This window comes from Physcomitrium patens, chromosome 21, assembly GCF_059467195.1.
Source record: "Physcomitrium patens ecotype Gransden chromosome 21, ASM5946719v1, whole genome shotgun sequence".
NCBI classification, from domain to species: Eukaryota; Viridiplantae; Streptophyta; class Bryopsida; order Funariales; family Funariaceae; genus Physcomitrium; species Physcomitrium patens.
In genome coordinates, this window is record NC_143430.1 from 11101665 (window position 1) to 11119758 (window position 18094).

The 18094-nt window shown below is 34.3% G+C and overlaps 1 long non-coding RNA gene across 1 annotated transcript; it reads left to right on the plus strand.

Annotated features, from left to right (window-relative positions):
* The first annotated feature begins 11193 nt into the window (after positions 1-11193).
* LOC149986759 (uncharacterized) lies at positions 11194-13628 on the plus strand. Its single transcript, XR_016499865.1, has 2 exons — positions 11194-11366; positions 13267-13628. It is a non-coding gene; the product is annotated as an uncharacterized LOC149986759 (long non-coding RNA).
* The last annotated feature ends 4466 nt before the right edge of the window (positions 13629-18094 follow it).

Genomic DNA, 18094 nt, shown 5'->3' on the forward strand with positions numbered 1-18094 from the left:
AAATGATGAGATCCAATATTAGATAATCTAGAGGTATTTTTGGCAAAATTCTAGTCCATGTATGGAGAATATGATACAACTCGTGTTGCAACCAATAAGATCTATATTTTGCGACAAGGCAATTGATCTGTAATATTATATGCTTCACAATTTTGATAACTTGCAATTGATATCAAATAAGATGATACTACACTTATTAGCCAATTTTCCTATAGATTACAATATGAAGTAAAGAAATTGATGCTCAACTTACCTGATCCTCAAACATTGAGTGAAACAATTAACTTTGCTGTGAAATATAATAATCAACTTTTTGAATTTTGATTTGAGAGTTGTACAAATGGGCCTCAATGTTATTATAATTTGATAGCAATACCAACTTCTCTTCAATACATATATTCAAAAGCAGAGGATATGAAAATTGATGCGGTATGTTTTAAACCTCTTATCGAACAAGAAAAGACTTGTCACCTTCAAGAAGGATTGTTCTTATATTCTAGAAAACCTAAACATACTATTTAATATTATCCAAAGAAGCAATGAAATCACAAAATGAGAAGTATATCTGTCAAAGAAGACAATGTGTCAAAAAATGAATTTGTCTAATTATAATAGAGATTGTGCGTTTGGAATCTTATACAATTTCTAATGAAGGTCCTATCCTCTCCTTAGAATCCTCTCTTTATTTTATAATAGATATATATTTAGGACCAAATAATTATAAAGCCTTTGCCTTCATAGATTCAAGAGTCTCACCTTATTTCTTAGACGTAGAATTTGTTAAAAGTCATAAAATACCATTAGTACAAAAAATCAAATCTGTTCATGTAGAAGTCATAGATGGTCATCTGTTCTCTTCTGGAGATGTTACTCATAAAACACTTCCTATAGATATAATAATAAATGGTCATAATAGTTGCATAATCTTTAATATAATTAGATCTTCCTCTAATCTAGTCATTTTAGATTTATCATAGTTAGAAAAGTATAATCCTTACATAGATTGGATTTCTTGTACCTTTAACTTCTCTAAAAGCATAATTAAGAGTAAAATTAATCCAATAAAAAGTCATAAGTCTAGTGTAATTAAACCTATGTTTGTAGGTGCAAGAACTTTCTTGCATGTTGCAAAAGAAGGATCACCTTGTGTCATTTATGCCACACCTGTTTCTTATGATGCAAAGACTTCAAGTGGCATTCCCCGCCAATATCAAGTATTTCAAGATATATTTGAGAAGAAAAATGTGGATACTCTTCTAGGACATTGTCCCTATGACTGCTCAATTGACTTTCAAGAAGGAACACAACTGCCATTTGGATCAATTTATAATTTATCACAAAATGAATTGGCTGAACTCAAGGAATATATTGAAGAGAATCTAGCCAAGAATTTCATATGCTATTCCAAATCACCAACAGAAGCTCCAATCTTATTTGTTAAGAAAAAGAATGGGTCATTGCGGATATATGTTGATTATTGAGGATTCAACAAAATCACCATCAAGAATAGGTATCCTCTACCTTTGATATCCAGACTTTTTAATCAACTGAATCAAGCTAAGATCTATAAAAAAATAGATCTACATGGAGTATACAATATGTATTAAAGAAGGAGATGAATGGAAATCTATATTTCGAACTAGGTATGGATATTTTGAATACAACGTCATACCTTTTGGACTTACAAATGCACTGGTAGCTTTTCAACATCTGTTGAATGATATTTTTTGAGAATTTTTAGATGATTTTATTATCTATTATTTGGACGAAATCTTGATCTATTCTAAGAATACAAATGAACATGAACTTCATGTTTGTCGTATGTTACAAAAATTAAGAGATGCGAGACTATATGCCAAGATAGAAAAGTGTGTATTCTATACTACTCAAGTCGACTTCTTAAGATACATCATTTTAATGATGAACTTATGATAGATCCTAAGAAAGTTCAAACAATTATGAATTAGAAGATTCTAAAAATGGTAAGAGATATCCAATACTTTTTGGACTTTGCTAACTATTATTAGATCTTCATCAAAGACTTCACTTGAATTACAGCTCTACTTGCACGTTTGACTTGCAGAGACAAACTTGAGTGGAGTAAAGAAGCTAAAGCATCTTTTGAAACTTTGAAGTCAACCTTTAATTTTATACCAATCTTGTATTGCATCAACTTTTTTAAGATATTTTTTATGGAAACAAATGCATCAAACTTTGCTTTGGATGTTGTATTATAACAAATGAGAGTACATGATAAACTTCAGCTAGTAGCTTTTTATTCCAAAAAATTTTTAGGAGTCAAGATTTACCATGAAATCCATGACAAAGAGCTTCTTATAATTATGGATTCATTTCAAGAATGGTGTTATTATCTAGAAGGCACTTCTAATCTAGTCACTATATATATGGATCACAAGAATCTCGAGTACTTCATATTAGCACTTGTTTTAATTTTTCACCAAGTTGTTGAAGCATGTCCTTATCAAGATTTGATTTTAAAATCACATATCGACTCGAAAAACAACAAGGTTTGTTAGATGCCCTTTTTAGATGTTCTTAACTTGCACAAAATAAAGAAGATGCATCTTTTGATCAACAAAGAATAATTCTTTTGAATCCAAGTATTTTCATCTTTGAATAATGAAATCAACGTTGACTGTTGATTTGACTCTTGTGAAAAAAATCCAATCAAGTATGTCTTTTGATCCTCTTGTTCACAATATCAAGAATCTTTTTTCTAAGTCCCAAGATAATTCTAAGTTTGAATTCAAAAACAATCTACTCTATTTTGAAGGTTGATTATATGTTCCAAAAAGGAGAAGCACGATTACTTTTTCTTCAAGCACGTCATGACTTTCCAAATACCAAGACATTTTAGATACAATAAAACTTTGAAGCTAATATCTAGAGATTTTTGGTGGCCACAAATATGGAAGGATGAGAAAGACTTTGTTCAGTCATGCGACATTTGTTCAAGATCAAAAACTCCTCGTCATCAACTTTATAGACTTCTTCAATCATTACCTATTCTAGAACAACCATGGTCTTTTGTTTCTATGGATTTTATCATAGATCTTCCAATCTCAGATTATTATGATTCTATATTCGTGATAGTAGATTGTTTTACCAAGATGGTATATTTTATACTATGTACAAAATCTATCACAGGTGAAGAAATAGCTAAGTTCTTTCTTGACAACATCTATCTCTATAATGGAGTACCTGTCACGGACATACTCATGTAAGCGAGTAATTACATATACAAATAGGTAGAAATAAGTAAAAGTAAGTAAAAATAAATTAATTCTATAGTATTTGATATGGAAGCTTTCTAGAAGCTTCATAGATGCTGCTTTGACTTTATAGGTGTCTTTAATTGACTTTTTGAATTAGAAACATGGTCAACAAGTTGGCCATGTACCACATATGTTATTAGCTTGAAGACCAAACTAACTATGTTGCCCACATGTAGAAAAACTTGCCTTATAAATCAAGGCATGTGTCCTACAAAGTCAATACATATTGGAGGTTCTATAGAACGTCACCATGTAGCCACTAGTTAGATAGTATATATACACACAAGAGTGAAGCCTTCTTCACTCTTATCAACTCCTTTCTTGCTTCTAGTCTAGTTTCAAGGGTCTCTAATTTTCTTGTCTTTTGGCAATAGCCATTCTAGTTTCTCTTTCAATATACATACTTATTTATTTATATTTTGTTACCTTTCTTTGAGTGAAGGCTCACTTATCTAAATTATTTTTTCATCGAGTTTTTGTCCTTGACAGATTGATAAGAATACACCTACAATATCAGAGCTTTGTCTAATCTTGATTAAGAGTAGATTACTCTTTTTTCTTGATAAGATATAAGCATATTAGAAGTTACAGATTATCGTCTTCTAAACTAATATTGTCCTTAGTATTTTTTTTGTTCTCAAGTCCTCTCTTCTATTTGTCTTGAGCGATATTAGACATCTTCTCTTTTCTAAGTGTTATCATAGCAGAACTTGTTAAAATGAAGAGTGCAATGGCACAAATATAAGAGCAATTGAGGAAGTTAATGCTTGTGATGCATCAACTCAATTTACCACCACAAGGAGCAACAAGATAGGGAGGAAGTGAAGATATAGAAATGGTTGGAGGTGCTTCAACATCTGCACCAAATCATGTCCTTTCTCCTATGGTGGAATGCCCTTCCAATATTAGAGAACCAAGAATTGCCCTACTCCAGAAGTTTGATGGTACCAGATCCAAGTTTCGAGGATTTATCAATCAAGTATAATTTATGATTGAACTTCAACCCCAAAGCTATCCAACTCCAAGATCGCAAGTTAGATTCATTGGTACGCTTCTTTCAGGTTCAGTACTATCGTGGTTTTTATCTTTTTTTGAACGACGAGATCCAATATTAGATAATATAGAGGCTTCTTTGGTGGAGTTTCGATCCATATATAGAGAACATGATGCAATTCGTGTTGCAACCAATAAGATCCGTATTTTATGACAAGGCAATCGATTAGTAATGTTGTATGCTTCACAATTTTGACAACTTGCAACTGATATCAAGTGGGATGATGTTGTACTTATTAGCCAATTTTTCTATGGATTGCAATATGAGGTAAAAAAATTAATGCTCAACTTACTTGATCTTCAAACATTGAGTCAAGGAATTGACTTTGTTGTGAAGTGCGACAATCGCCTTTTTGAATTTCGATCTGAGAACCGTACAAGTGGACCCCAACGTTACTATAATTCAATGGCAATACCAACACCTCTTCAATACATATATTCGAAAGTAGAAGATATGCAAATTGATGTAGTGCGTTTCAAACCTCTTATTGAGCAAAAAAAGACTCGTCATCGTCAAGAAGGATTATGTTTATATTATGGAGAACCAAAACACATTGCTCAACATTATCCAAAGAAATGACGCAACTACAAAATGAGGAATATGGCTGTAAAAGAAGACAATATGTCGAAAAACGAGTTTGTCCAGTTACAATAGGAACCGTGTGGCTGGAACCTTGCACAACATCTAGTAAAGGCCCTATTCTCTCTTCAGAGCCATCTCCTTGTTTTACATCAAATATTATTTTTGAACCTAAACATTACAAAGCCTCTACTTTGTTAGATTCTGGAGCCTCATTGTGTTTCTTAGATGAAGAATTTACTAAAAGACATAGCATATCTTTAATAAAGAGAACTAAATCTGTTCATGTAGAAGTCATAGATGGTCGTCCATTGTCTTCTAGAGATATTACTCATGAACCCTTCCTATAGAAGTAATAATCAATAGTCATAATAGTTTTGTAGTATTTAATATCATTAGATCTCCCTCTAATTCAGTCATTTTAGATTTATCGTGGTTAGAAAAATACAACCCTCAAATAGATTGGATTTCCTGAACTCTTACTTTCTCTAAAAGTATAACTAACAGTATAGTTAATGGAGTAGAGAGTCATAAGTCTAATTCAACTAAACCCTTATTTATAGGTGCAAAAGCTCTCTTACATGCTGCTATGAAAGAGTCACCATATATTATTTATGCCACATCTGTTTCTACTAGTGGAAAGACTTCAAGTGGCATTCCAAGCCAATATCAAGAATTTTAAGATGTATTTGAAAAAAAAATACAGATACACTCCTAGAACATCGTCCCTATGATTGTTCAATTGACCTTCAAGAAGGAGCACAACCGCCATTTGGACCAATCTACAATTTATCACAAAATGAGTTGACTGAACTCAAGGAGTATATTGAAGAAAATCTAGCCAAGAATTTCATACGCCATTCAAAATCTCCGGCAGGAGCTCCAATTCTATTTGTGAAGTAAAAAGATGGATCATTATGGATGTGTATTGATTATCGAGGACTCAATAAGATTACTATCAAGAACAGGTATCCACTACTTTTAATATGTGGACTTCTTGATCAACTGAATCAAGCTAAGATCTATACAAAAATAGATATCTCGGGAGCATACAATCTAGTACGCATCAAAGAAGGAGATGAATGAAAGACTACGTTTTAAACTAGGTATGGATATTTTGAATACAACGTCATGCCTTTTGGACTTACAAATGCACCAGCAGCTTTTCAACATCTAATGAATGATGTTTTTCGAGAGTTTTTGGATGATTTTTTGGTCTGTTATCTAGACGACATCTTGATCTATTCTAAGAATCCAGAAGAACATGAACTTCATGTTCGTCATGTGTTACAAAAATTAAGAGATGCAAGAGTCTATGCAAAGATAAAAAAGTGTGTATTCTACACTACTCAAGTCGATTTCTTAGGTTATATCATTTTAAATGATAGACTTATGATGGATCCTAAGAAAGTTCAAAGTATTATAGATTGGAAGATCCCAAAAATGGTAAGAGATATCCAATGCTTTTTGGGATTTGCCAACTACTATCGGATCTTCATCAAAGACTTCTCTCGAGTTGTAGCTCTACTTACACGTTTGACTTGTAAAGACAAACTTCAATAGAATCAAGAAGCGGAAGTTGCTTTTGAATCTTTGAAGACAGCATTTGTTTCTGCACTAATCTTATATCGTGTTGATTTTTCTAAAGCGATCTTTATGGACACAGATACATCTGACTTTGCTCTAGGCACAATTTTGTCACAAATGGAAATAGATGACAAACTTCATCTAGTAGCCTTTCATTCAAGAAAATTCTCAAAAGCAGAAATCAATTATGAGATCTATGACAAAGAACTTCTTGTAATTGTGGATTCTTTTCAAGAATGGCATCATTATCTAGAAGGTGCTTCGAGTCCAGTCACCGTGTATATGGATCACAAGAACCTCGAGTATTTCATATCAACATGCATATTAAATCGTTGTCAAGCTCGTTGAAGCATGTCTTTATCAAGATTCGAGTTCATCATCACTTATCGACTAAGAAAATAACAAGGTTTGTCCGATGTCTTATTTAGACATTCTTATCTTGCACCAAAAGAAGGAGATGCAGCTTTTGACCAATAAAGAACGGTTCCCTTGAAGCCGAAGCAATTTCATCTTCGAGCAATAAAATCAACATTAACTGTTGATTTAACTTTTCTCAAGTAAGTCCAATTAAGTATGTCTTCAGACCCTCTTGTTCATGATATCAAGAATAATTCTTCTAAATCTGATAATCTCTCTCAATTCGACTTCAAGAACAACCTATTCTATTTTGAAGGATGCCTATATATTCTAGAAGGAGAAGCACGTTTATGTATTCTTCAAGCTCGTCACGACTTTTCAGCAGCAGAACATTTTGGATACAATAAGACTTTGGAGCTGATATCTAGGGATTTTTGGTGGACTCAAATATGAAAGGTAATGAAAGATTTTGTTCAATCATGTGAAATTTGCTCGAGATCAAAAATTCCTTGTCATCAACCTTATGGACTTCTTCAGCCATTACCCATTCTAGAACAACCATGGTCTTCTATTTCTATAGATTTCATCATGGATCTTCCAATCTCAAGTTCTTATGACTCTATATTCGTGATAATAGATCATTTTATTAAGATGGCACATTTTGTACCATGTACAAAATCTATCACAGGTGTAGAAATTGCTAAGCTCTTTCTTGACAATATCTATCGCTATCATGGATTATCCAAGGATATTATATCAGATAGACGAAGTCAATTTGTATCAAGATTTTGGCAGACTCTTTTCAAGATTCTAAAAGTGGATATAAAACTATTTTCGGCATTCTATCCTCAAACTAATGGACAAACAGAGCGTGTTAATTAAGTTTTGGAGCAATATTTAAGATATACCATTAACTACCAATAAGATGATTGGACAACTCTTTTGCCATTAGCAGAGTTTGCTTACAATAATATAATACATTCTTCTACAAAACAAACACCTTTCTTTACTAATTATGATTATCATCCACAACTTGACACTTTTGACTTTTCAAAAGTTGATAATCCCGTTACAAAAGATTTGGTGATTCATTTGTCAAAGCTACATGCAACAATGAAGGCGCAATTAAAAGAAACTCTAGAACAACAAAAGGTCAATGAAGATGTCTATAGAAAGGAACAACCACTATTTCACTTGGGAGATAAGGTGTGGCTACTTCGTCACAATATCAAGACCACTCACCTTTGTGACAAGTTGGACTATTGAAGGCTTGGACCATTTTCTATTTCTGTACAAATCAATCTAGTTACATATCATTTATATCTATGAAAGTCAATAAAAATCCATCCAGTATTCCACATATCTCTTCTTGAACCATACAAGATAGTGGACATATGAAGAAGACGACAAGCTCTACCTCCTCCTATAGAAGTAAAAAATAATGAAGAGTTTGAAGTAGAAGAAGTCTTAGATTCAAGATGGTGCCAAAATAAATTAGAATATCTTGTCTATTGGCGCGGATATGGTATTAGTGAACGCACATTGGAGCTAGTAAAGAATCTTGCAAATGCAGCAAAGGCGGTGGAGGCTTTTCATCAACGACATCCATCAAAATAAAGATAAAAACGTTTTTTATAAAAGAAACAACATCTAGGCAAGATAACATTCTACTTTCAATCCTTGTTTGTAGCTTCTTTGTAGTTGTGATGCTTAGGAGATGGAGAACCAACAACCAGCGGATTTGAGTCAAGAGCCTTCATTTGCTGACTTGCCAAACGAGACATTATGATTGTCACAACCTTCAAGACGATGCAATTGAAATGAAGATCTTCAAAAACAACATATTCTTCCTCGAATAGATGGCGAGATACACTACGTTTGGTGTCACGACTTGGGAAGGGACTCCCAATATTTGGTGATTTTACTAGAGGTAGGAACAACTCCTAATGGTGTTTCAAATGTTCTATTCGAAGGAAGTTATGAAGGCCTCAACAATGATCAAATAATTGGATGGTCTTCCCGCCTTGGTATGGGACACTATCGATGATTGAGAGGCCCTATCAAACATCTTCAAAGAGAACAAAGATCAGAGTATGTGGCGAATACAATTCGTTGCATCATAGATTTCCTCAACATATGATGATTGCTCTTCGTGGAACTCGTCCCTTGAAAGGGAGATAATGTCACAGACATATTCATGTAAGCTAGTAATTATATATATAAATAGATAGAAGTAAATAAAAGTAGATAAAAGTAAGTTGATATTCTATAGTATTTGATATGGAAGCTTCTTAAAAGCTTTATAGACACTGTTTTGACTTTATAGGTGTCTTTAATTAACTTTTTGGATTAGAAACTTGGTCAACAAGTTGGCCATGTGCCACATATGTTATTAGCTTGAAGATCAAGCTAACTATGTGGCCTATATGTAGAAAAACTTGCCTTGTAAGTCAAGGCATGTGTTCTACAAAGTCAACATATTTTAAAGGTCCTATAGAACGTCGCCATGTAGCCACTAGTTAGATAGTATATATAGAGACAAGAGTGAAGCCTTCTTCATTCTTGTCAACTCCTTTCTTGCTTCTAGTCTAGTTTCAAGGGTCTCTAATTTTCTTGTCTTTTGGCAATAGCCATTCTAGTTTCTCTTTGAATATACATACTTATTTATTTTTATTTTGTTATCTTTTTTTGAGTGAAGACTCACTTGTCTGAATTACTTTTTCATCAAGTTCTTGTCCTTGACAACATGTTATGAAAACTTAAGATAAATTAAATAATTAGATTAAAGAGTATTGGTATTTAATTCAATTATGCTCTAAGATATTAGAACTTTAGAGTTAATAAGAGTTTTTATGATCTTAAGCAATTTTATATTGGATTGAAGTAAATTTTTATATTAATATATTAAACTTGTTTTTTAATCAAATTTTCAATTTTAAAAGCAAGTGAACAGTACAATAAGAAATTGTTGTTGCTTAAAGACCAATGTTAAGATTGGAAAAAAATGACCATTTATACATTAAAATAAAATAATTTTTGTTTTATTAAAATTCTTATATTTATCGTCAATTAACATATTGTAATTTATTTAAAATATTAAGGAAGACCAATAATTCTATAAATAGTTATTAAAGTTATAAGTTTATTATAGAAAATTAATTAAGGTTGATTAGAATCCAATTAAGATTTTTAGAATTTGATCAAGATTTTATTATGATTATTTAAGATTTATTAGAAGTTATTTAGAATATTTTAAAAATTTATTGAGATTTATAAGATTTTATTACAATTTTATTAGGATCAAATTATATTTTTTTATTATATTTTTATTTTTATTTTTTGATATTTATTTAAAGTTATTTAAAATTCTTTATGATTCTTTCATAGTTCTTTTAGATTTTTTTTAAAGTTTTTTTTAGATTTGATTAAGATTTGACTAAGATTATTAAGATTTAATTGAGATATTTTTTAGGATTTTGTTACAATTGTTAGGGTCTTTGTTTGTTGCAATTTCTAGTTTATCTTCTATATCTAAGTACTTGGTGCATTCTCAAACTAGACATCATGTCATTTAAAAATGTCTATTTTTTTTAAAAAAAATACCTTAAAAGTAAATATAATACAAGATTAGTACAAAAAAAAAAAAAAAATCTATATTTAAAAAATTATTATTAACTTTTTATTCTATTTCAGTTGTTTTATACTTTTAAACCTAAGATTTAATTAAGATTTTTATTCTTGATATTTCTTTGAACGCTAACCCTAAAACCTGCATTTAAAGGATGTATAGGATCGAGGCTTGTGGACCTTGCTAAATTTAGTATTTGAAACTAAATTAAGCCATGAGCAAGGGCTACGATATCTTAGCTCAAATGGGCACTCTTGTACCAAAAATCACTCAAATCAGCCCTAATATGGCTCAAATGTGCACTCATGCATCCAAATCACTCAAAGCAAGACCAATAGAGAACTAACAAGCTTTAAAGTTGTAAAATGCATCTCCAATGCTTCGAATGGCTCCTAAATACTCCAAATGCCCACTTGGGCACTTCCAAAACTCCAAATGCCAGCAAAGATATCTCGCCTGATGGATCGTTCGGATGTCTGGGTCCAACTCGATCTTGTGTTCTGCTAACTTGGCTGGGATGCGCTTCAAGTCTTTATACGACCAAGCAAACACGTCACTATACTTCCAGAGCATGTGTTCGGCTGCATTGGCTAGGTCGGCCTCCTAATTGGAATTGATCTTAAGTGATTTCGGATCTACGTCCGTTCCAATGTTGATCTCTCGAACTGCCTTCTGCTCCGACTTCGTCCATGTTTCAACGCTTCCGCCTGGGATCTTCTGGTAGGCTGGTGCTTCGTCGATCGAAACGGCTCCTTCCTTGTGCTCGTAGAACTGCTGTGGATAAGGTCGAGCGTGGCGCTCCATCAAGTCGACCTGGATGCGTGCCGATAGTTCGATTGTGCCAATCGGGATCAACTCCTCCTCGGTGAGAAGTAGATTCAGCTCCTGCTATTCCGTCAATCCCTTCGCGAAGTCATAGCAAACTAATACCTCAGGTAGTTTCGGTCGCGGTCCTGTTCGTGGATTGACTGGTATCGTGCGAACAGTGCCGTTTCCACAGATGGTCACCTGTTGATTTCCCCAGTCGTGTTTGACCTTGAGTGTAGGTCGATTTGATGGTTGTTTACAATATCGGAGAAGCTCCGACCACTCAGCTGACACTGGTTGCTCTTCGTCCGGGGTAGAACTTTCGTCGAGGTGTTCCTGCTCTGGTTCTTTTGCTTGAAGTTTCTTGAATTCGGAAAACATGGAGTCGTGGATGCGCTCCTCCTTTTTCCAATCCTCTTTGGTTCTTATTATGCGGGACTGTGGCTCTATCCACCTTCTCAGTCCCTTTCTCCTCGACCTCCGTTATTGTGACCGATCGAACGCCTACATCTGGTTTAGCTTTCCTATTCAACTCCTGTTCCAAAAGTTTTTGGAACGCCTCCTGATACTGGCAGTTTCTTCGGGTGTGACCTCGCTGGCCACACTGATAGAACGTCATATCAGCCTCATCTCGACGATTAGGATATTGGCTCAACTTGGGTCCGAACGGTCGATTGCCGCTCGATTTCGGGTCACTAGCGCTGTTGGTGTTGACTTCGTTAACTCCCACTGTATCCTTGTAGTTGTGGGATCGAGTGGTGCGATTCCTGGAATTGTCGGGGTTGTAATAACATCCTGCAGCGTTATGATTGACCCGTTTGCAATAACTGTAAGGACTTTGCTGGGGTTCCTAGGAACTCAAAGTGCTCGATTGATGATCCTTGTTTCCCCCCGACACAGTCGAGGTGTTGGTATTTCGGCCCAGTCGAATGCTCGCATTAGTACAGCGCTTCTGGGTACTGACCGCTGAATTCACCAAGTTCGTCATTGTCGTGAACTCATGCGAACTCGATGCGTATTGTAACGAGTCGGTCAGTCCCGTTCGAAAATTGGTCATCACAAATTTCGAACCCGGTGGGCTGGATAAGTTATCGACCAAATCCATGAACCGCTCGTAAAACACTTTGACTTTCTCATTCGGCCCTTACTTCAAATGCTTGATAGCAGCATAAAATTGTTCGTCTGTTTGATCCCTTCGATAACGTCAACAGAAGGCTGCCTTTAGATCCCTCCACGTCGAGTGAGGAGCTGCTCTCAAAAACTTATCGTGCCATTTCTGGGGTCCTTTCTTCAGGGTCGTACGGAATAGATTAATTATTTCCTCTTCTTCGGTTTCCCCGTTTGGCCTCAGTGCTCGTTCGAACGCGATCACATGGGCGTCTGGGTCGGAATCCTCCTCATACATCTGATAGGATACCGCCTTTCGTTAACGCCGTTCACCTGGTCCGAACATTTGATATGGATAAGGTGGTATATAGTGAGGGACGTACCCGGGTGCAGCGTGATGTATCGATTCTTCAAACGCTTGTGCCGGTGTCGTCATGGAATATAATTCCGGTCTCAGATCAGGAGTATACGAGCCGTTGTTGTCACGTCTGCTCTCGACCAGTGGAGATTGGCCTCGTGGTCGACTGCGCCACTCCTGTGCGTTTGATGTATATGATTGGAAGTGGGGGTATTGCCCGTACTGCTCTAGCCGACCCCTACATTTAGCTCCTAATCATACCCGGTGAAGCGGAGTTGCCTGCATCGGTTCAGCGTAGCTGGTTGGGTGATAGCTGCGCTGGGCTGTCTGAGTGCTGGCAGCCCGTGGGTCATATGGTTGCGCCTCGCGAGGTCAAATTCGACCTAATCCTTTTTCTTTGTACATGGGATTCGAAAGAAGTCCTGGCTCTGTGGCCATGGGTGCGGTTCACTTCAAATTCCCTTGCTTAATACTGGTGTAGAAAGCTGTGCAGAATCGACTGGAGACTCTGATCCGCTCGAAACCCGCCTCGAGAAACTGCGCCACAGTTTCCACCGACTCCTGCCCCGTGAATGCCCGCACAGTAACCCACATCACCATTCAAAGCACAAAACCAAAGGGAAAATTAATACAAGGAGCAAGTGGAAGTGGTGGAATTCAACAAAGAGGAGAAGTTTAATTGCCTCCTTTCTTAATGCCTCTAACCTTGTAGATTGTGCTTTATACATGTGCATTTGTAAGATTTAAATGTACATTTGTATGGCTCCTACCACTCCATGTACTTTGAATTCTTAGTTTAGTACACTTGAATATATAGCTCCTTATTTGCTTGGTTTATAAAAATAAACATAGGTATTTTCTTGTCTCAAAAAATATCTCCCATGTGTCACTACCTTATTCAAATAAGTCATCTTTTCCTTCCAAATGGCAAATTATAAGTTATAATTTGATTCTTATGAAATAAGTACGGTAAAACTAAAACCTTATAAGATGTGGGAAGTATAAGTTATTGGAGGATAATTTATCTACGATACATCTATATAATATTGAGGTTGAGGAATTGCATTATCCAAGTACACAACCAATTGCATTGAGTGGATCATATGATAGGAAAAATTGATAGTTCCGACATGCCATGTTGATTCAATTAAACCTTTGATAAAGATCATATATCTAGAAAAAATTAAAGGTTATTATTTTTTTTTTTTCAATTAATTGTACTAGCTACGCTACATAATCAAAAGGTCATGAAAACAAATTTTGGATCATTTACTATTTAAAATAATTAACCTTGATATTTTATTTCAAAGAATTCTACACATGATTTCATAAAATATAGTTATTAAAATATGTCAATAAAAAATCTATTATATCAAAAATGCCCTGAAAGAATTCAAGAAGAATCAACTATAATTTGAAAAACGCCTATATGTTCCAGAAGGTGAAGCTCGATTATGTGTTCTTCAAGCTCGTCATGACTTTCCAATAGTAGGACATTTTGGATACAATAAAACTTTGGAACTAATATCCAGGGACTTTTGTTGGCCACAAATGTGGAAAGCAGTCAAAGATTTTGTACAATCTTGTGAAATTTGCTCAAGATCAAAAACTCCTTGTCATCAACCTTATGGATTTCTTCAGCCATTATTAATTCTATAACAAACATGGTCTTCTATTTCTATGGATTTCATCACGGATCTTCCAATCACAGGTTCTTATGACTCTATATTCGTGATAGTAGATCGTTTTATCAAGATGGCACATTTTGTACCATGTACAAAATCCATCATAGGTGAAGAAATAGCTAAGTTCCTTCTTGACAATATCTATCGCTATCATGGATTATCCAAGGATATTATATCAGATAGAGGAACTCAATTTGTATCAAGATTTTGGCAGACTCTTTTCAAGATTCTAAAAGTGGATATAAAACTAACTTCCGTATTCCATCCTCAAACTGATGGATAAACAGAGCATGTTAATTAAGTTTTGGAGCAATATTTAAGATGTACCATTAACTACCAACAAGATGATTGGACAATTCTTTTACTATTAGCAGAGTTTGCTTACAATAATATAGTACATTCTTCTATAAAATAAACACCTTTCTTTACTAATTATGGTTATCATCTACAACTTCATACTTTTAATTTTTTAAAAATTGATAATCTTGTTGCGAAAGATTTGGTGATTCATTTCTCAAAGCTACATGCAATGATGAAGGCACAGTTAAAAGAAACTCAAGAACAACAAAAGGTCAATGCGGATGTCTATCGAAAGGAACAACCACCATTTCACTTGGGAGATAAGGTATGGCTACTTCGTCGCAATATCAAGACCACTTGTCTTTGTGACAAGTTGGACTATCGAAGGCTTGGACCATTTTCTATTTCTGTACAAATCAATCTAGTTGCATATTGTTTATATCTACCAGAGTCAATGAAAATCCATCCAATATTTCACATATCTCTTCTTGAACCATACAAGATAGTGGACATATCAAGAAGATGACAAGCTCTACCTCCTTCTATAGAAGTGAAAAATAATGAAGAGTTTGAAGTAGAAGAAGTCTTAGATTTAAAGCAGCGCCAAAATAAATTAGAATATCTTATCTATTGGTGCTGATATGGTATTAGTGAATGCACATGGGAGCTAGTAAAGAATCTTGCAAATGTAGCAAAGGTGGTAGAGGCTTTTCATTGACGACATCCATCAAAATAAAGATGAAAATCTTCTTTATAAAAGAAATAACATCTAGGCAAGATAACATTCTACTTTCAATCCTTGTTTGTAGCTTCTCTGTAGTTGTGACGCTCAGGAGATGGAGAACCAACAACCAGTGGATTTGAGTCAAGAGCCTTCATTTGTTGACTTGCCAAATGAGACATTATGATTGTCACAACCTTCAAGATGAAGTAGTTGAGATGAAGATCTTCAAGAACAACATATTCTTCCTCGAATAGATGGCGAGATACAACGCTATCGGGGTAGAGAGAGTTTGCCTCAAGAAAACACTGGGCTTCTTGCTGTCACTAATTATTCAATCAAGCTTAAAAATAAGGGAAGCCCTAAGTTTATATATAATTTTTCCCTTTTGAGAAATTACACCAAATACACAATCCTCAAGTAACCAATAACATCCAAAATATGATAAAATCCTTGAAAACCTTGTATATTCTTATGTGGAGATTTTTTCAAACTTCAAAACCTCATATCCCCTAATCCGACCGTCCAAAAAAACTCAAATTTTATATGAGATACTGATGTATTCTTATTAACTTATACAACAATTTTCAACGGCAAATTTGTTGCAGATTTTGAGATATCTTGAAAATCCTAACAGTCGCTTCAAATCCTTGTCTTTATATACTTACATGCAATTTTCTTCATATCTCACAAAATATAAGCTCAAATGCCACGAAATTTGTATGTATAGCTTCTTAACACAAAAATTTAAATTTTGCAAAAATTTTGAGCCATAAATTCGTCTGAATACTCAAGTTATGACTCCAACCATTACTACAAACAAAACTGCTTACTTACTGCCTTCGATTTGAAAGAGCCGCCTTCAATTCCTTATAACTCCTTAATATGGACTCCAAAAACAATAATTCTTTTGTGAAAGATGTAGGCCTTGAAATTGCCGTTTCAGTCGCACCTTTCGATCTTCAAAATCTGCTGTAAAACTCCTCATATCTTCAAAAGAGTTTCAATATGTTTTAAATTAACACTTTAACTTCAAACGGCTATAATTTCTTCATCCTAATTCCAAATTCCATAATTTTTGTACACAAATTGTATCCCAAATCCTAAACTTTACAACCATAGCTTTTAATTTCCGAATTCTCTCGAAAGAGGAATCCTAATCCCTAATAAGGCTTCGGGCAGCCTCCTTGAAGCCCAATGGGTATGGCCTTCGACCAATAGGAATGAAGTTTTCTATTCCTTGCCTTCATCCAACCATGCCTTGCTTTCATCCCTCCCATTAAGCCTCCTATTAGTTAATATTTTCTTCTTTAGACCCCAACCTTCTCTTAAGCTTTATACTAAATATTTAGGTCTTATATATATATATATATATATATATAATTTTAATGTCAAAATCAAAACAAGTAATGAAACAAAGTAAATTTTCTTATTCCAACTCTTTTTAATTTAATCTACTAGCCACTCTAACACACATCTAGATTTATTAACATATAATATATTCTAACTAATTTTTACATGCTGTAAGTATTTACAGTACAACAACGCGTTTGGTATCACGACTTAGGAAGGGACTCCCAATGTTTGGTGATTTTACTAGAAGTAGAAACAACTCTTGATGGTGTTCCAAATATTCTATTCAAAGGAAGTTATGAAGGCCTCAACAATGATCAAATAATTGGATGGTCTTCCCACCTTGATATGGGACACTACTGATGATTGAGAGGCCCTATCAAACATCTTCGAAGAGAACAAAGATCAGAGTATGTGGCAAATACAATTCGTTGCATCATAGATTTCTTCAACATATGATGATTGCTCTTCGTGGGACTCGTCCCTAGAAAGGGAGGTAATGTCATAGAGATATTCATGTAAGCTAGTAATTATATATATAAATAGGTAGAAGTAAATAAAAGTAGATAAAAGTAAGTTTATATTCTATAGTATTTGATATGGAAGCTTCCTAGAAGCTTCATAGACACTGCTTTGACTTTATAGGTATCTTTAATTAACTTTTTGGATTAGAAACTTGGTCAACAAGTTGGCCATGTGCGACATATATTTTTGGCTTGAAGACCAAACTAACTATGTGGCTCACACGTAGAAAAACTTGCCTTGTAAGTCAAGGCATGTGTCCTACAAAGTCAACATATTTTAAAGGTCCTATAGAACATCGCCATGTAGCCACTAGTTAGATAGTATATATAGAGACAAGAGTGAAGCCTTCTTCACTCTTGTCAACTCCTTTCTTGCTTCCAGTCTAGTTTCAAGGGTCTCTAATTTTCTTGTCTTTTGGCAATAGCCATTCTAGTTTCTCTTTGAATATACATACTTGTTTATTTATATTTTGTTATCTTTTTTTGAGTGAAGACTCACTTGTCTGAATTACTTTTTCATCAAGTTCTTGTCCTTGATAATATCCAAAGATATTATATTTCATAGAGAAATCGAGTTTGTATCAAGATTTTGATAGATTCTTTTCAAGATTTTAAAAGCAGATATAAAACTATCTTTGGTATTCTAACATCAAATTGATGGACAAATAGAGCATGTTAATAAAGTTTTGGAATAGTATTTATGATGTACCATCAATAACCAATAAGATGATTGGACAA